Source organism: Chiloscyllium plagiosum, chromosome 1 (genome assembly GCF_004010195.1).
Source record: "Chiloscyllium plagiosum isolate BGI_BamShark_2017 chromosome 1, ASM401019v2, whole genome shotgun sequence".
In the NCBI taxonomy this organism is placed as follows: domain Eukaryota; kingdom Metazoa; phylum Chordata; class Chondrichthyes; order Orectolobiformes; family Hemiscylliidae; genus Chiloscyllium; species Chiloscyllium plagiosum.
The window spans coordinates 136,005,028-136,010,819 of record NC_057710.1 but is presented as its reverse complement, the minus strand read 5'-3'; positions in this window follow the sequence as shown (position 1 = coordinate 136,010,819).

The window sequence follows — 5,792 nt, the reverse complement described above, 5'->3', positions numbered from 1 at the left end:
TGCGGAAGATGGACTGTTTCACATATCCTACGAAGAGGCAGGCATTGCTGGGGCCCATGCGCGTGGCCATGGCTACTCCTTTTGTTTGGAGGAAGTGGGAGGATTGGAAAGAGAAGTTGTTCAGGGTGAGGACCAGTTCAGTCAGTCGAAGGAGGGTGTCAGTGGAAGGGTACTGGTTGGTACGGCGGGAAAGGAAGAAGCGGAGGGCTTTGAGTCCTTCGTGATGAGGGATGGAGGTGTACAGGGACTGGATGTCCATGGTGAAGATAAGACATTGGGGACTGGGGAAGCAAAAATCATAAAGGAGGTGGAGGGCGTGGGTGGTGTCCCGAACGTAGGTGGGGAGTTCTTGGACTAAGGGGGACAGGACCGTGTCGAGGTATGCAGAGATGAGTTCGGTGGGGCAGGAGCAGGCTGAGACAATGGGTCGGCCGGGGCAGTCATGTTTGTGGATTTTGGGCAGGAGGTAGAAACTGGCGGTGCGGGGTTGTGGGACTATGAGGTTGGAGGCGGTGGATGGGAGATCCCCCGAGGTGATGAGGTTATGGATGGTCTGGGAGATGATGGTTTGGTGGTGGGAGGTGGGATCATGGTCAAGGGGGCAGTAGGATGAGGTGTCCGCGAGCTGGCGTTTAGCTTCAGCGGTGTCAAGGTCGGTGCGCCAAACTACTACCGCGCCTCCCTTGTCTGCCAGTTTGATAGTGAAGTTGGGGTTTGAACTGAGGGAGTGGAGGGCTGCACGTTCTGAGGGTGAGAGGGGTGGAGAAGTTGAGACGGTTAATGTCGAGGCGGCAGTTGGCTATGAAGAGATCAAGGGCGGGTAAGAGGCCAGCACGGGGTGTCCAGGTGGATGGGGTGTGTTGGAGGCGGGAGAAGGGGTCGTCAGAGGGTGGGCGAGAATCTTGGTTGAAGAAGTAGGTGCGGAGGCGAAGGCGGCGGAAGAACTGTTCGCTGTCTCGCCGCGTTCTTCCTTCGCCTCCATGCCTACTTCTTTAGAAGAACAAATATTAGAAGAAGCTAATTTTGTCCATCCAGTGTCTAACATTTCATTAGTGGAGAGTTGAGACAGCTGTAGAAATACCAGATACTAATGCTGCTGAGTGAGATATAATTTGACCTCAGGAAAACCTTTGCAATATTTAGACTTTTAAATGAAACATTCTCTAAATTATGAGATATACAACATTTTCTGCAATGAAATGACCTTCAATACGATATTCGAAATATCATAAAACTAGTCACATTTCAAAATGGCAAGGTTATTGATGCAAGGACAATGTTTCCTGAATGAAGGCAGCTTGATAGTGGATTTCCAAAACAAATTATGTGAATAAAGAGGAAGACAGGTTGAGATTTTAACCCTGGAAGAGCATACTGGCCTAGAAACTTAATTAAACAGAAAAACATTGTAATGGGTGAGGTTCAATACCACTTTGGAAGCCCTGGTTTGGGAGTAGACAAGAGAAGGGGCCCAGAAACCTATTCTGCTGTTACTGTGAAGTGATTATCAAGGAGGTCAACAGCAGGAGCTTATAGCTCTCAGGATATGAAACTAGTCAGGAAAGATGCAAAGAACAATAAAAATTCCCGAAATAAGAATCTTGTCTCTCACTTCAATCACTCTCTCCTCTTACCTGCAACGTCCTGCCACTCACAACCCTCCCTCCACACTCCTATAGTGACTGCACCATGCTCTATTCTATCTCTTTTCCTACTAGTCACATTATCTGCATATCCTATTGTCAGAAAATTAGAATCTGATTATAAATATCCCACTGTTTCCTCATGTAACGTGCAGAAATTTCATGGATCTGTGCCCTGAAACTTGACAGAAATTTAACACCATAGTAATCCAGTCATGTGAAGCCGTAGTGGGATGCATCCAGCTGCCCACTTGCTATCACAGTTGCTCCAGACTATGGAATGTGTAGGGGTCCCTTATCTATGTCCAAACTCCTTCAGCGCCTGCTTCTGATCCTTGAACCAGACTGCTGTAAATATGTTTTAGGGGCTTTCTATGATAGCTTCATCCTTCTGCCGTAGGGATAGTTTCATTTGATTCTTTTGATTTCTTTAACTGGTCATGCAAATCATTTATTACAAATCATTTATTGTCACATGTATTCAGTATAAAATACAGTGAAAATTGTGTACCATCGCCGTACATAGACGCCATTCACTTAGAATAATTGAAGAAAAACTTAAAGGGAGAGTCCAACTTTTCCTTCTCCACTGCTACAGTCACGCTCTGGGCTTCCCAGCCCACGCCCTGCCGCTGCCAGGGGCTTACTCCATGTGGAAGTGAGAGTCTTACCCCAGGTTTCACAGGCTGGCTGACTGATTCTGTCGCCCTGCTGCCTCTGAAGATGCTGCCACATGCTTAATCTAAGTTCCTTAAAAGCAAGTTGGTTATATGTGCCTAACCTAAACATAGAGACCTAAGGGGCAACATTTTCATGCAGAAGGCGGTACATGTATGGAATGAGTTGCCAGAGGGAGTGGTGGAGGCTGGTACAATTGCAACATTTAAAAGGCATTCGGATGGGCTTATGAATAGGAAGGGTTTAGAGGGAGATGGGCCGGGTGCTGGCAGGTGGGACTAGATTGGGTTGGGATATCTGGTCAGCATGGACTGGTTGGGCCGAAGGGTCTGTTTCCATGCTGTAAATCCCTATGACTAATTTATATGCTTTATCCACTACGACTGTCAATTTAACAAGCCATACGTTCTTCAACTTTTCTCTTTTTTTAAAACTGCAGGGCTATATTTGCTACTTAAAATACTTGGAAACTTTTCTGAATTAAAGGAATTTAAATCATCCAAAATTAATGCAACCACTATTTGAATTTAATCCCAAGGTGCAGATGATCAGATCCAGGTAATTTGTTGTCAGTTAATTCCAATGATTTTACTGGTGCCATTTTGTTATTTATATTGATTTGTTTACATTCCTCATTCTTGCAAGACCTTTGGTTCTCAACTCATTCTGGATTTTTATGTCAAGGCAAGTTTAAAGTATAGGTTTAATCTTTCTGTTTTTTTTTCTTCATTCTGCATAGTAATCTATTCTGTATGAGCCTCTAATTTTCCTAAGTCTATTTTTATTCATCTCTTCTTATCTACAGACCTATAAAAACACTTCCATCTTTTATATGTCTCCTCCGTCTCTATTCTCATTCTGTTTTCTTCTCATTCCTTGATCCTCTTTTGCTGAGTTGCAAATTCATCCATAATCCACAGATTTATTCCTCTTTTGGCAACATTATAAGCCTCTTCCTTTATCACAGTACTACCTTGGACACTTGTTAGCTATTGTTGGGCCATTTTTTCAGCAGGTTGTTCTTTACCTAAATATATATTTGTTTAAAGTAATTGATGCTTTAAATCCCAGTCATTGCCTATCTATTATCACACATTTCATACTATTTCCCAACATTTTTTAACCAGCTGATATCTCATACTTTATAACTGACTTTGTTTAGATGCAAGATCAGAGCGTGGTGTTGTCCAGTTCCAGAGGTAGCGGGTAGAATGTTGTGTGGGTGAAGTTAAAACATCAGAATCTCATTGTCGAGTTAAATTTTAGTGATACCATTTTCTCCCACTCTCCCACCACGTGGCATGTCCACCTTCTCACCAGGATGTGTCCTAAGCTTATCTGCATGTATCAGCATCTCATTAAAATCACAACACACTGGGATTAAGGTCACATTCCCACTCAAATTTTCCCTGATCGAGAAGCTTGTTGCTTTAGATACCCAACCACACAAAACACGCCTGTACTTGGTGAGCTTCACTTCTTCCCAGATTTGGAGTGAGAATTTGCTGCTTTATCCTAATGGCAGTACAAGTGGGTTTTTCTATAATTCTGTATTTGCGTACCAGCGAAACCTCACTTAATAGAAAAGCGCTTAATAGAAATAATGGGGCCTGTGGGAAAAGTGGGGTCTGGGGCAGACCTGCAAAATATAACACTTATGATTGCTCAATAATCACCAAACGTCTAACACAAAGTATAGCACAGCCTGAATGAAGTTTGAAATCATATTTATTAATGAAACAAAAGTAAATTTAACTCCACTGTTTTCTGTACAAAAAGCTGCTCTGTTGGCAGCTGACATCGGCGCATGCATAGAGCAGGATGGAAATTTCGGCATGGACATCGGTGCATGCATAGAATGAAGCGCGCGAATCGATCCCTGCTGGAATTGTGCTATTGCCAACACAGGTAATCATTCTAGAATATACTGTTCCCTAATTCATCTGCAACGATATCGCCAAATCATGCTGCTGAAACACACGTTATCCCAGAACTGCTTGTACGGCTTTAAATGAGGATTGTGGCCACTTGTGTTGTAAGGTCTCCAAGTACAGTCACTTGTCTCCGATGCAGGAAGGCAGACTGATAGCCTGGGTCATCTTGAAGGCCACTGGCTAACAGCAAATAGCAGATACTATTGGCTGAGGGGCAACATACTGTGCAAAAGGCAAGCAGGACAAATGTGAGTGAAGGACATTGGACAGTCAGAACAGAACGAGAGAGGAACAGTAAGAGTTCTCCTCTCACTCTGGGTGCTATAACCAATCCAGGTCTGTGCTACAGTCAGTTCCTGGGGCTAGGGGAATGTGCTCCAGTCAGTCTGAGTGTGAAGTGGGCTTTGTCCAGAGCATCATCTTTGCTGTGGCTGATTCTTATTTGGAAAACAGTCTGGGTGCATTTTGCACCAAAAGAAATGGTCTCAATGAAAGACAGCAGTTGAATATGATAGGATGGAACTTGGAAGCTGAGGTTGGGACAGCATTCATCTGCTGGGACTGCAGTCCAAGGTAGGTCCGAATGCAATTGGCTTTGATCAGGAAAGGGGTGAGATCAGAAAAAAAAAAACAATGACAAGGAGCTCCAGGGTCAAAGTGGAACATCAATGGTCATTAGTGGCCGGCATGGTGGCACAGTGCCTCACAGCGCCAGAGTCACGGGTTCAATTCCCGCCTCAGGCGACTCTCTGTGTGGAGTTTGCACATTCTCCCCGTGTCTGCGTGGGTTTCCTCCAGGTGCTCCGGCTTCCTCCCACAGTCCAAAAATGTGCAGGTTAGGTGAATTGGCCATGTTAAATTGCCCGTAGCGTTAGATGAAGGGATAAATGTAGGGGAACGGGGCTGGATGGGTTGTGCTTCGGCGGGTTGGTGTGGACTTGTTGGGCCGAAGGGCCTGTTTCCACACTGTAAGTAATCTAATCTAATTCACAGAGAAGAGAGGAGGGTTGAGGGTCAGAGGTGGAACAGAAATACAGGGGATTTGGTGATCAACAGGAAGACTTGACAAAGCTGTGTCAAATACAGAATCAAAATAATTGTGCATTCTCTTTTGAAAAACAAAATGGGAGGGGATTCATTGGAAATGTACAGTGGAAGCTTGGATTTTCTGGCCAATTGAAGAGGCAACCCAATAATCACTAGTGGAAAAAGAATCCTATTCATCTGCCTTCAAATGCCATATAAGCAGGATCATAACAGATCCCAAGGTCTCATATTCCCTATTATACCCACCTTACCCTTTTTCCAGAAAAGGCGGGCTGGTGAGATGAACAGCAGGAGGAATGGAAGGTCTCCTCTGAGGAAGAAGCCTAAAACTGAGGGTGCCAAATATATAGTGAGCGTAAATGTGAGGATATGCATTTCGGTAGGATGAGTAGAGGAGCTGAATATTACTTAAATAGACTACAGAAAGCCACAGAACAGAATGATTTGTGTGTCTTCATTTATGAATCACAAAAAGCTAATATCCAAGTTC